At 38.5% G+C, this 14,873-nt stretch overlaps 1 protein-coding gene and 1 pseudogene across 3 annotated transcripts in view; one reads left to right on the top strand and one right to left on the bottom strand.

Moving 5' to 3' along the window:
* Window positions 1–14,873, top strand: part of ABL2 (ABL proto-oncogene 2, non-receptor tyrosine kinase) — a 114,515-nt gene that overhangs the window by 68,125 nt on the left and 31,517 nt on the right. The gene's annotated exons all lie outside the window — the stretch shown is intronic.
* Window positions 8,688–9,074, bottom strand: LOC308355747 (small ribosomal subunit protein eS24-like; annotated as a pseudogene). The gene has a single exon. The product of its transcript is annotated as a small ribosomal subunit protein eS24-like (transcript).

The following is a 14,873-nucleotide window of genomic DNA, read 5'->3' as shown; positions in this document are numbered from 1 at the left end:
CCCACATATACATTACTCTTTGTGTGTGATGTTTGTGAGATGAGCCATATATTAAGGGAAGACTTTTGTTCAGCTCCTTTCTTTGAGGACAAATCAAGAGAAAAGACACAGTCTATTCCATTTTGGTCTAAATAAGATTGTTCAAAGAAGAGATGAAAGTTGTCCAGTTAATTAGAGAAGAGGTTATATTTTTGCATGCATTCTGGACTTTGGCATGACCTATACAAATATTTAGAACTCTTCCCTGAGTCATTATGCATTAATTCTGGAAAAATTTGTGATTATTCTGCCAGGATTAAGAGGCAGAGATTTTCAGTTTTCTGTGATGGAATGGACTAGTTGGTAAGCACGTGTTTATCATTCTGATTAGTCTTTCAGGTTTGATTATTAAATGTCATTCTTACATATGGACAGAGGAATCAGTCATTTACTTGGGGAGTCTAGCTGTTGTGAAATTCTTCTCCAGGAGGTTAAAGGACTTTTTTCAGTTTTGGTTTCCCACTCTATTGAATGAGAGAGGATCCTGGAATTGTGAAAGGAGCATGGGCTTTGGAGCAGGACCAGAGCGAGGGTTTTGTATACTGGCTTCACCAGCTCTTGGAACTTGAATGAGTTACCTAACATTTCTGAGCATTTGTGTGTTGGTGATAGTAATGCCTGTCTTTCAGAGCTGTAAGTAATGATATTATAAATTATAATACGTCAGTTAAAGTGTGTAAAGTGCCTTGTACATATGTGCTCCATAAATGGTAGCTGTCATTATATTCCTACTGTAGAGGGCTAGAATTGCTTTGAGTCATTTTTAGTTTGCATAAAAACTTCATGCTGGTAGAGATTTGTGAACATTAATTTAAAAATTCTTGCAGGCCTATAATGTGCAAGATGCAGTGATTAATACAGAAGAAAATTAGTGATCATATTGTTAAATGCAAACAGCTGTTTAAAGAGTCTGATCTGTGGCTAGGTGATTCTTTCCCAAATGTGTATATCCTCATATTATCTCAAGGCAACTATACCTCCAAAAAAACTATACCTTCAGAAAGAGGGCAAATGGTAATGTAAGAAATAATGAGAAGTGGGTGCTGTTAGGGAGACGTTCTAAGAGATGCTCTTATAACACAAGAATTCCTAAGTCCCATATTATATCACTCCCTTCATACAAGATCCTCTTTCAAGAATGATGCTTGCATGTGGAACTAAGCAAGGCAGGATAACACTTTGTTAGCAAGAGTTTTGGCTTTGGACCCCATTGAAGAAATACAATTAGGTAGGATCAAATTATAGATCTTACTTCTAGCTGCATGAAAAGACTATACCTTCTAATAAGAAAAAAAAGGAAAACACAAGAGATGGGGGAAAATATGGCTTGCTCATTGTCTCGAATATAGTAAGTCACAAGTCCTCCGTCTCCTTGATGGTTGAGTTGGAAGCCAAGCTTCTGATTCAACTTTGTGAGGAAATGAAGATCTGGGAAGGGAGAGGGGAGCCTTCAACTTCTCTTTCATAAAGACCAGTATGTAATTAAGCATGCCATTTAAAAATAAAGTTATAAGCTAATTAGACCAAATCTCTGAAACACTTTGGAAACTTTGCAGTTTCATTTTGATAGTCTGTAAGGACTATATACTTTTGGGCAGTTGGTATTTTGGCCATAAAATGGGTAAACTACTTCAGGAATGGATCACATCTTGTGTTTTATTTTAAATTTTGTTCCTCTTTGAAAATTAAAATTGTTTTATAAATGTATAAAAACTACCTAATGATGAAGTTTGCTTTGAAATTTCTTAAAACCATAACACTTCTACAGATCTTAGATCTTAGGGATCTGAATATCTAGATATTTAAATGAGATGAATCAAATTTTCACATTTCCCAAACAAATCTGTGGACTAAATTCCTTCTATTGCCAAGTTCTAAACCTTAACCTACAGGAATTGGTAGGTTATTTTTTAGCCTTAAGGTTAGCCTTAAGGCTAAAATTGCTGTAAGAGTATATAAGGGAACATCTTTAGGAAGGAAATGAGGAAAATACTGTATTAAAATGTATGAACATTGTTGTCAGTAATTATTTCTGGGTGTTGGAATCATGGCTTTTTTTTTTTTTACTTTTATTTTAATAAACATATGTATTTTTATCCCCAGGGGGGATTCATGGCTCTTTTTAATTGTCTTCATTACTGTGTCTTTTAGTTTCTAAAAAAATGAGCAAGTCTTGTTCTATACTTGAGAAAAAATGATGTGTCAATAAGTGTTTATTGAATACTTGTCCTAGGCAAATAGATATGAATAAGACATAATCCCTTTCCTTACATGGGGTAAGGCTGGAGTCATACATTGTAAATAATAGTACCTTGCATTTTTCTGTATTATGCAGTATTTCCTCCCCACAGATAACTACTAATTAAAATCTGTGTGCATATGATGAAGTGTAGAGTTACAAACTTTATTTTAGGGGAGAGGGAAAATACTTTTGAGAACATTGAACAGAAGGAATATGAATTGTGTTAAATGAGTTCACTAGGTAACTGGAAAGGAAGATTATAGGAGAAGAGAATTAGCAACAAAGATTGAACAAATTGATATATTCAGAGTTGTATATGGAGGAACATAAGATTGAGGATCTGGCTAAGTGCCAGATCATGGCTAATCTTTCTCATATCATGGTGAGAAATTTGGAATTTAACTCTGTGCAGTAGAGAGCCCAAACCCTTAGAGATTTTTTTTTTTTAAGATTTATTTATTTATTGGAGAGAGAGCACAGGCACAGGAGTGTGGATGAAGAGGGGCAGAGGGAGAGAGAGAGAGAGCGAGAGAGAAACTGAAGCAGACTCTGCTGTGGAGCCTGACACGAGGCTCAATCCTAGGACTCTCACCACCAGCTGAGTTGAAACCAAGAGTCAGGTGTTCAACTGACTGTGCGCCCCCGGCAGCCCCTAAAACCTTAAAGGTTTTAAGTAGGAACATAACTCTAGATGGTCTTGCCCTTTCAAAACTGCAGTTTAGAGGCAATGTGGATATTAGATTGGAGCAGAGTGAAACTGAAATCAAGAAAATCAGGTGGATGAATGTTGTAGCAGCTCAGGCACGGAAATAAAGAGGGCCTAAATGAGGACAAGTGGTAAGGGAGTAGAGTTCACGGATTTGAGAGAGATTTAGGAGCTGGAATCTGTAGGATAATAGTGTTAGAAGGAATTAGGGAAGAAAGAGGATTCTAGAATGATGATGGGGTTTCCGGATTAAATACCTGGGTGAATGGGTATGCCATTAGCAAGAACACACACGGACATACACATGCTAAACTGAAAAAGAAATAAAAGCAGAAGTAGGAACAAAATGGGTTTTTGGTTCTTTTAGGATATCTGAGTGTACTTACTCAGAGGCTCTAGGAGTCCGCTGACCAGGAGAGTGATTTGGGGTTGGTGGGATTTGAGAGCTATGGTAGGCTGAAAAGTGCCCCCTCAAAAGATATCCATGCCCTAATCCCTGGAATTTGTAAATGTTACATGGCAAAAAAGTGGGGAGGGGAGATGTCTTTGTAGATGGAGAGATTATCTTGCGTTACCTGAGTGAGCCCTAAATGCAGTCAGTATCTCTGTAAGAGGGAGACAGAGGGAAACGTCACATACATGATATGAAGCTGGAGCAGAGAGCTCTGAAGATGCTGATTTTGAAGATTGGAGCGATGTGGCCACAAACCAAGGGATGCTGGTGGCAGCCAGACACTAGCAGGGGCCAGGGATGGATTCTTCCCTAGAGTGTCTAAAGGGGGCCGAGGCCTTGTCAACACCATTTTGTCCCAGTGATACCAGTCCTTGTGATTATTGCCACTTTTTTAATTGATTAAAAAATGTCTTGATGAAATTCTACTTTCCATTGCCTTTTGTATTAAATGTTGAACCATGTTGACAACTCTTAAAGTAATGTCCTTAGTGGATATACCTCATTTATATTCTAGTCTTATAACTCTGGCTTTGAAATCTGGATGTTACTTTATATTCATTTTGCTCCAAACCAGAGAGAGATTTATTAGTTTCCTTTCCTATATCCTCTATTATTAGATAATTGTCAACTCCCTTCTTTAAAAGACTTCTTGAATATGTCATTGTCTGTGCCATGAACAGGCTATTATCCCTGCTTAGTTTTCTGCGGCAAACTTTTAGTCTCTGTAAATGCAGGGGGTCCATCAGGAGCATTATAGAGCAGTCCTCTTCCCTTATTTAAAAAAAAAAAAAAGATTTATTTAGGGTGCCTGGGTAGCTCAGGCGTTAAGTGTCTGCCTTTGGCTCGGGTCATGATCCCAGGGTCCTGGGGTTGAGCCCTGCATCAGGCTTTCTGCTCAGCTGGAAGCCTGCTTCTCCCTCTCGCACTCCCCCTGCTTGTGTTCCCTCTCTCACTGTGTCTCTCTCTGTCAAATAAGTAAAATCTTAAACAAACAAACAAAAAGATTAATTTATTTACAAGAGACACACACACTCACTCACTCACTCTGTATGCATGTGTGGGGAGGGGCAGGAGGAGAGCATCTTCAAGCACACTCCACACTGCGTGTGAAGCCTGACACCGGGTTCAGTTCCATGAGATTATGACCTGAGCCAAACCAAGAGTTGGGCACTTAACTGATTGAGCCACCTAGGTGCCCCAGTTCCCCCCTCCTCCCCACCCCAAGTAGGCTCCATGTCTGGTTTGAATCCAGGGTGTGAACTCATGACCCTGAGATCAAGAACCAGAACCTTAATTGACAGAACCACCCGGGTGTCTTAGACCAGTCTTCTTTAAATAGCACGGTCAATGTGTTACTACTTCTCACAAATCTACAATGATTACTTATTGTATCTCAGTATAGTCTGAATTCTTCTTTTGTCTGGTTTTCAAGGTTGTCTGTGTCATTTGGCTCACAAATATCTCCCATTACTTGACTAAGACACGTAGATTTCCAGGCTTCTTGTCTCTTCTAATCAGGCCAAGTTTCTCATGCAGCAGAATCACTGAGCTGGATTAAGGATTGGGCCAGCTGGGCTCCTCTGCAGATTGTCAGTTTCTGAAGGTTCACTGGAAGTGAAATAAAGAGAAGAAATTGGCTTCTAAAAATCCTCTCATAAATAGTATTATCTGTGGTGTTGGGGAATATTTTCATAAGCTGTTTGGGCTAGAGCCTTAGACCACCAAAGGGCATGGGAAAGTGCCTGCTGAGGTGGGTAATTCTGGTTAACTGCAGGGTCTCTTGCTGAGTCAGGACTCCTGAGTTTAGGGCCAGAGATGAATTATTCCGGATCACTTCTTTTTTTTTTTTTTTTAAGATTTTATTTATTTATTTGACAGAAAGAAATCATAAGTAGGCAGAGAGGCAGGCAGAGAGAAAAGGGGAAGCAGGCTCCCTGCTGAGGAGAGAGCCCGATGTGGGGCTCGATCCCAGGACCCTGAGATCATGACCTGAGCTGAAGGCAGAGGCTTAACCCCCTGAGCCACCCAGGCGCCCCCCGGATCACTTCTTTGTTTGTTTTCCCTTCTCCCTTAGCATAAACTTCAGGCTTCTTGATGAGTAAATGTTGAGTACACATTTAAGGAGTGTTGTTTTGAAATTGTATTAATAGCCTACCCAGGTTCCCACATGTCTTGGTCTGGTCTTGTAAAACTTAAAATGCTCAATGCTTTTTCTTCTCTGCTTTTGTTGTGCATGCATGCGTGTGTGTTTATGTTCTTACCCCCTGCTTAGAAAAATGTGTTCTTCCTTTCTCTGTAACAGAAAACTTTGAGTCCGAAGTGTGTTGACATCTTTGGTTTTGTAGTTAGAGAAAACTCTTAACTCTAATAGGAACAAATGAGTCCTGTTCAGACCTTCAAGTGTTTGGAGGATTTGGTTAAGTATAGAGCATGCATTCTCAACAGGGCTGATAATAACTTAGGTATTTACAGTGGTTTGTGACCCTCCAAATCTCAGTGCTACCCTGCAAAATCTTACCCTTTTAATTTTTACTTTCTCTTGTTAGGGAGAAATTGAATTAAGTTAAATTATTTAGGGGCTCCTGGGTGGCTCAGTGGGTTAAAGCCTCTGCTTTTGGCTCAGGTCATGATCCCGGGGTCCTGGGATCGAGCCCCACATCGGACTCTCTGCTCAGCGGGTAGCCTGCTTCCCCCTTTCTCTCTGCCTGCCTCTCTGCCTACATGATCTGTGTCTGTCAAATAAATAAATAAATCTTTAAAAAAAAGTTAAATTATTTAGTTAATTTAAGTTAAATGTAATTTTAGTCCTTAGAGTAGTGGTAATTGAAAAAAAAAGTTCGAGAAACACTAGTGTAGAAAAAGGGAAAAGATGCTGTTAATAGGTTTTATTTTTTTATTTTTTTAAAGATTTTATTTATTTATTTGACAGAGGGAGATCACAAGTAGGCAGAGAAGCAGGCAGAGAGAGAGAGAGGAGGAAGCGGGCTCCCCGCTGAGCAGAGAGCCCGATGCGGGGCTCGATCCCAGGACCCTGGGATCATGACCTGAGCTGAAAGCAGAGGCTTTAACCCACTGAGCCACCCAGGCGCCCCTAGGTTTTATTTTTGTAACAAGAAGTCTCACTGAATTTTTTAAATGAGTTAATCCTTTTTACCGGTCATTATTTATTAGTAAAGTACTTTGCTGGGTTTCATAGGACAGAGAAACATAATGGTTCTATACCTGTAGAAACTTAATCTTACTGGATGAAAAAAAGACAAAAAAAGGAAGTAATAAATTATAGTAAATACACTATAGAAGATGTCCCAGTATAGTATGACAGTTGCTGTTCTAGGCAAAGGCAGAGATTACTTAATCAGAAATGGTCAGAGAGGTCGGGTTCAGGGAGAAATCTGTGAACTTGAGCTACATTTTGAAAGATAACACAGAATTTGAATAGACAAAGGAGGAGGGTAAGTATGGTCCTCATTAAAATAGCGTTTTGGGGGCGCCTGGGTGGCTCAGTGGGTTAAAGCCTCTGCCTTCGGCTGAGGTCATGATCCCAGGGTCCTGGGATCGAGTTCCGCATCGGGCTTTCTGCTCAGTAGGGAGCCTGCTTCCTCCTCTCTCTCTCCCTGCCTCTCTGCCTACTTGTGGTCTCTGTTTGTCAAATAAATAAATAAAATCTTTAAAAAAATAAAATAGCGTTTTGATTCTTGGGACTTTTTGTGATATACTCAAATTGAGAGTGTATGAGAGCTTGGGAGATCATCTATAACTACTATTACTAACTACTAACTGACCTTAAGAGGGTTACTTTTGCAAAAAAGTTTAGAGTTGCTTACTTTTATTTCTGTACCTTTGACTTCTTTTTAGCTATACACATCGTCTAACTCGAGCTCAACAAATGTATTCTTATCTTTTAATAGATGTATTTTCCAGGCAGGAAGGTGTACTTTTAGAACAGAAGGTACTGAAGTTTTAAGTTAGGGTGTCAGGTTTTCCCCTAAACACTTTATATCCGTTTAATCTCATTTAAGGACTACATAAAAGTACTTACCATTTTTTCCTGTTTTATGTATGAAAACTGTACACTCAGGTATTGTAAATAACTTAACCAAGTTGAAGCCTCATGTTTTGAATGGCAGAGCCCAGGGCTACTTACAACAGAGCCTGAGGTCTTGGATTACGAAAACAAAAAACAAAAACTTAACATTAGGGATTGGTTTTTGTAATAGAGGCCAGTTTTTGTTCCTGAAGCCTTGAGTTCACAAAAGGAAAGATAAGGTGGTGAACACTAAGAGTGAAGTAGCATGGCATGGAATTGGTGCTCTGCTTTCTTAGAATTCTAGTCAGCTGCTGTGTTGGGAGGTTGAGGGGCGAAGGTGAGCAGCAGGCAGGACTGTGGCACCTGCCACGCTAGAGATCATTTGGTTCTGACACTAGCTTTGTTTCTTCACTCAGTAATAATGGAATTGAACATGTTTTGAGGTCTACCATTCCGTCCCAAAATATTACTTGAAAAGACCCCTGTCTTAGAAAGTACTTTTCTGTGCATTGGATGGTGTAATGCTGTCTGTGTGATGCTGATAAGAAAAACGGATAGGTGACCTGTTGGGGATAGTTCATCTGGTGTGGCTGTCCACTCTAAGAATACATGCTGGTATAGAAATGACAGCTCCAAAAAAAAAAAAAAGAAAGAAAGAAAGAAAAGAAATGACAGCTCCAATGGTGAACTGTTTGAAATTGAGGGCCTACATAGGGAAGAATCAGATTTTTTTCTTTGTCATATCTAGAGGGAAGAGAGCCACTAGAAGTTACATATTTGTATATCTCCTGTTTATTGATTTTGATTTACTTCTTGTGCCTCTTAACAGCTTGAAAAATAGGAAAAAAATAGCAAAAGAAATGAGAAAATATTTTATGTCACGAGGAATAAATTACTGTGTAGTTAGCCAAAGAAATGGGAAGTGAATTGTGAATTTAAGCAAGTTACTTTTGTTTGCCTTTAAAAAATATATATATATGAACAAACACCTTGGTGAAATGAACATCTACACATTGTTATGAGTGTAAAGTGGTAAAATTTTTTGGAAATATGTATCATGAGTTGAAAAGGTCCTTGGACTAGAAAATTCGTTTGTTTGTTTTTAACATTCTTAGTTTATTAATCCTCTCATGAAAAATCTGCGCAATCACCACAGATAAAGCCACTGCAGCATCTTTACTCCTTCTGTTGTTCAATCTCCAGCTTACTGCTAGACACTTCATTTCCTTTTGCCAGCACCAACATTGGCTTTTGCAGTCCACCGACTTTCTTCTTTCTGTTCTCGGCGTTTTTTTCGCTGTTTTCTTGAGGCCTTTTCTCATACAGACCATGTCTTGCAAGTCTGTCTTTGGGTTCATTTTTCTTTGCATAATCCAAGGAATCATAAATCATGCCAAAGCCAGTTGTCCTGCCACCACCAAAATGGGTTCTGAATCCAAAAAAAAACATCTGGTGTGGTCTTGTACATTTTGGCTAGTTTTTCCCGAATTTCTGTCTTAGGTACTGTTGCCTTTCCAGGATAAAGGACATCAATAACCGTTTGTTTGCACTGAAGTAGTCGGTTGGTCATGAACTTTCTGGTCCAGATAGTTGTTGTGTCATTCATGATGGCGGCTGAGCTTCAAGCCTAGAAAATTTGTTTTAATGAGGTCATGTTAATCAGAAAAATTGGGGGGTATGAAGTGCATATAGGTATTATTAGGTGACTTGTAACTTGGTACATGTAAGTGTTACTGGAAATGGTGGTGCCTCTGCAAGAGGAAATACATATAACCATTAAAAAGACTTCTGATGATTTGTAAGAATATGGGGAAATTTTTGATGTATAGCTTATAAAAGCAATGAATACTCTTATGTACTTATTTATCAACATGTCAGCAGTTAACGCTTTGGATTCTTTCCTCCTTCTGTGTACAGTTCCCCTTCCCAGCCTTTGATGTTTTCTCTTCCTTCCTTGCTGACTAGTCTTAGTCTCCTTTGCTGACACCTCTTCTGTTTGCTCTCTAAATGTGGGTGTTCTTGGAGCACCTGAGTGGCTCAGTCCTTAAGCGTTGGCCTTTGGCTCAGGTCATGAATCCAGCCGCGCATCAGGCTCCTTGCTCGGTGGAACACCTGCTTCTCCCTCTCCCACTCCCCCTGCTTGTGTTGCCTCTCTTGTTGTGTCTCTGTCAAAAAAATAAAATCTTAAAAATTAAATGTGGGTGTTCTTTAGGGCTTAGCACTGGATCCTGAACTTCAATATTTTAAACTAATGTAGTAAAATCAACTTTTTGGGGGCATGTAAAGTACTGTGAATTTTAGCCCATGCATAGATATGTGTAAGCACCACCACTCTCAGGAAACAGAATAGCCATATCATTTTCCCCAGATGTCCATTGTGCGCACTTTGTGGTTATATCTTCCCTACTCCTGACCCCTGGCAACCACGGTGGTTTTGTCTGAATGAAGAATGTATGCTTTTGATGCCAGCTTCTTTGGGAAGCTCGACATAATGCCTTTGAGATCCATTCAGGTTGTTGTGTGTATCAGTAGTTTATTCCTTTTTTATTGCTGAGTGGTATTCCCTTGTATGGACGTACTGCAGTTCATCTGTCCATTCAAGGACACACAGATAATTTCCAGTTTGGGATGGTTGGGAATAGAGCTGCCACAAGCATTTATCTACAGGGTTTTGTTTGAATGTAAGTTTTCATTTCTCCAGGACAAATACATAGGTGTGGTATTGCTGGATCATATACGTGATGTTTTACAAGAAATTGCCAGATTGCTTTCTAGAGTGGCTGTGCCATTTGGCATTCCACCCAGCAACTTAGGAGAGTTCCAGTTGGCTTATATCTGTAGTATTACTAGTATTTTTAAGTTAGTCACTCTAACACATCTGTAGTGGTATCTCATTGTGGTTTTAATTTGCATTTTTATTTTTATTTTTTTAAGATTTTTTATTTATTTATTTGTCAGAGAGAGAGAGAGCGAGCACAGGCAGAGGCAGAGGGAGAAGCAGGCTCCCCACCAAGCAAGGAGCCCGATGTGAGACTCGATCCCAGGACGCTGGGATCATGACCTGAGCCGAAGGCAGCCGCTCAACCAACTGAGCCACCCAGGCGTCCCTTAATTTGCATTTTTAAATGATTGCTGATGTTGAACATCTTATTTGTCATCCTCTATTGAAGAGAATTTTTATCCATTTTTTAATTTGTTTGTTTTCATACTGTTGAGTTTGAGAGTTCTTGATATATCCTTTGTTAGAAAATATAACTTGCAAATATTTTCTCCTGTCCATGGCTTATCATTTGGTTCTTTTAATGATATATTTCAGAGAACAAAAGTCTGAATTTGTTTTTTACCTTTTATGCTTTAAGAAAAATAGCTTTATTGAGCTATGATTTACATTTCATAAAACTTAAGTTTTAAAAGATATATAATTCAGTGATTTTTTTGAAAAATGTACATAGTTTTGTAACTCTCACCACAGTCTAGTTTTAGGATATTTCCATCACCCAAAATGTTCCTTGTACTATTTTACAGTCAGTCAGCATTCCTCCTCTAGTCCCAGGTAATCCCTAATTTGCTTTCTGTCTCTATATACATGCTCTTTCAGGGTATTTCATATGAATGGAATCATGCAACATGTAGACTTTAAATCTGGCCCTTTTTCCCATAGCATAATGTTTTTAATGCTTTATGAAACATAGATCCACCCACTTAAAGTATATGATTAAATGGTTTTAGTATATTCAAAGTTCTTCAACCATCAGTACAATTTACTCTTATAATAATTTCATCACTCCCGGGGTGCCTGAGTGGCTCAGTGGGTTAAAACCTCTGCCTTCAGCGCGGGTTGTGATCCCAGGGTTCTGGGATCGAGCCCCACGTCAGGCTCTCTGCTCTGCGGGGAGCCTGCTTCCTCCTCTCTCTCTGCCTGCCTCTCTACCTACTTGTGATCTCTGTCTGACAAATAAATAAATCTTTAAAAAAAATTTTTCATAACCCCCCAAAAAGAAACCCCATAGCCTTTAGCAATCATTCTGTATTCTTCCCCACATCCCAACCCTAGGCTACCACTAATCTACTTTCTGTCTTATGGATTTACCAATTCTAGACCTTTCATCTAAATGGAATCACACCAACATGTGTTCATTTTGACTGGCTTCTTTCACTTGACATGTTTTCATGGTTCGTCTATGTTACAGCATGTATTAGTACTTCCCTTTTTTTGCTGAGCTGTTTTATTTATCCGTTCATTAACTGATGGGACTTTTCGGTTGTTTCTACTTTTGGCTATTATTAATAATGCTATGAAGGTTTGTATACAGGTTTTTCTGTGGACATATGTTTTTATCCTTTTGTTTTTAACCTACTTCCATGGTTATATTTGAAGGGAGTTTCTTTTAGATAGCCTGTAGTTTTATCATACGTATCTATTATGACAAACTAGCTTATAATTATATTTAGATCATTTTCATTTAATGTTAACCATTGATACGTTTGGATTTCGGTCTACAATTTTTTTTTTCCTGTTACTTCTTCTCTTTGCCCCTTTCTGCTTTCTCTTGGATTATTAACATGTCTTTTTAATATTCCATATCACTTACCTGTAGTTTCTGGCTGTATCTTGGATAGGTTTTCCTATAGTTGCTATAGGAATTTCAGTATACATATTGAACTTTTCACACTACTTAAATTCAGTATTTTGCCACCTCAAGTGAAATATGGGAACCTTGCCATCATACAGATTTTTCTTTTCACTGTGTTATGTAGTTGTCATATATCTACATGCATTGAAAAGTCCCTACAGATGGCGTTACACTGTATGCTGTATGTCTGTATCCTCCCCCTCCTCCTCCTCCTCCTTTCTCTCCCCCTCCCCTCCTTCTTATAAAGATTTTATTTATTTATTAGAGAGAGAGAGAATGAGCAGGGAAGGAGTAAAGAGAGAGGAGCAGAGGGAGAGAGAGAAGCAGACACCTCCTGAGCAGGGAGCATGACATGGGCTTAATCCCTGGGATCATGACCTGAGCCAAAGGCAGACCCTTAACTGACTGAGCCACTCAAGCACCCCTCACCTTCTTTAAAGTAGTGAAATTCCTCCCCTCTCCAACCCATTATCTTCATCTGTTATGGACTTTATTTCTTGCCTAGCACCTGATATTTCCTGCCTAGTGAAGTGCTTTGCACATAGTAGCCACTCAAGAAATAATTGGCTGAATGAATGAAACATGCAGATTAAAAGGACCAAATGCAAAGGTATCAATGTTATTTTAATGATATAACAAATGGGGCTGTAGAAGTGGGTGATGTGCTGTTGTCTTTTTATTTATATGTTGTTTTCAGATTTTCTATAATAAGCATGTGTTACTTTTATAAACTGAAAACAAAGAATTTTAAAAATAAGAACTTGTCTTTCTAATAGTTTTGTTGAGTTTAATCTTCTTAGGTTTCATATATCATTTTTTGGTGATTAGTTTTGCATGTGTTCTTTTTCATTTTATTTAAAATGTTTAAAAGTTAGTAAATAGTTTAGATAGTTAAAAGCAGCGTAGAATCACAAAAGTATTTATTTTCTTTATATTATACTTTTGTAGTGTCTTAATTTTTCTAATTTTCTGAGTTGTAGCTATTAATTATTAGTAATTTGAAGAGCAGATTTTCTGGCTAAATAATAAATTATGTGGTATGGAATATAGGTGTATATAGAATATGGATTATGGAGCTCCTTTCTGTTATATATTTTTAAAGATATTATTTATTTATTTGACAGAGAGAGAGAGAGAGAGAGATCGATCATAAATAGGCAGGCAGAGAGAGAGGGAAGCAGGCTCCTCACCGAGCAGAGAGCCTGATGCGGGGCTCTATCCCAGGACCCCCGAGATCATGACCCTAGCCGAAGGCAGAGGCTTAACCCACTGAGCCACCCCGGTGCCCCTTTCTGTTATATTTTTAAAGATTATCTAGGGAAGGAGAAAATCAACCTGGTATTTGAAACACTGAGTCATTAATTGAGGTAACTATTAGTCATTTAACTCTTGCTTTTCCCATGATGTTAACAATACTGGCTTTATAAAAGGTTAATTTCATTGAAAGTATAAGCCTTGTTTTTAAGCTGTTAGTAATTCAGAGACAATCTTTCTCTAAGGTTACATTGTAATTTTGTTTCAACTTTATAAAACAGTTTCAGTCCTGGTATATTACAGTTTTAACCTGTTTCCTTTAGGGACCTGAAACTTAGCACAGTGGCTAGTACATAATAGGTGCTTATTAAATATTGATCAATGAGTGTTCTTAACTGTATAGTTAGAAACACTTTAAAAAAAAAAGATTTTATTCTTTTTTGAGAGAGAGTAAAGCAGGGGTGAGAGGCAGAGGGAGAAGGAGAAGCAGACTTCCCGCTGAGCAGGGAGCCTGATGGGGGACTTGACCCCAGGACCCTGTGGTCATGACCTGAGCCAAAGGCAGATGCTCAACTGACTGAGCCACCCAGGCACCCAGTTAGAAACATTCTTGTGTTATTTTTGTAGATAATACCATTAAATAATTTAGTGTACTATTTGCAGATTTTACTAGTTTAATTCTCAACAAGGTACTCTCATCTCAGATTTTTACATTTTATTTAACTTTGTTCCTATATATTAATAAAATTTGCTTTTTCACGTTTTAATGTTCAGAAATTTTCAACACTGTCATGACCCATTTTTTTTTAATTTATTTTTATTTTGTTTAAGTTTATTTATTTTATTTTGTTTAAGTTTATTTAAGTAATCTCTACACCCAGTGTGGGTTCAAACTCACCACCTGAAATCAAGATGCCTCTTTTGGGGCACCTGGATGGCATAGGCAGTTAAGTGTCAGACTCTTGGTTTCAGCTCAGGTTGTGTTCTTGGGACCTTGTTGTCTGTCAGTCAGTGTCATGAGATAAAAGCCCTGCCTCCAGCTCTACACTCCACGAGTAGCATGGAGTCTGCTTGAGATTTCCTCTCCCTCTGCCACTCCTGCTCATGCTCGTTCTTTCTCCAGTGGATAAATAAATCTTAAAAAAAAAGTCACATGCTTTTCCAGCTGAGCCAGCCAGGTGCCCCTAAAATTTTATTTATTTTTTTAAATTGAGATATAATTGACACCCAATGTTGCATTAGTTTCAGTGATTGAACAAGTTTATATGCTATGCTGTGCTCCCCACAAGTGTAGTTATCATCTGTCATCACACAGTGCTATCACAGTGCCATTGATTGTATTCCCTACACTGTAGCTTTCATCCCTGTGACTTATTCCATAACTGGAAACCTGTGTCAGCCGCCCATCTCCCCAACTCCCCCTCTCCTCTGACAGCCATCAGTTCTCTATAATTATGGGTCTGTTTCTGCTTTTTGTTTTATTTGTTTGTTTCCTTTTTTAGATTCCACATTTAAAT

Source organism: Martes martes, assembly GCF_963455335.1.
Source record: "Martes martes genome assembly, chromosome: 15".
NCBI classification, from domain to species: Eukaryota; Metazoa; Chordata; class Mammalia; order Carnivora; family Mustelidae; genus Martes; species Martes martes.
This window is presented reverse-complemented; position numbering and strand designations above follow the sequence as displayed.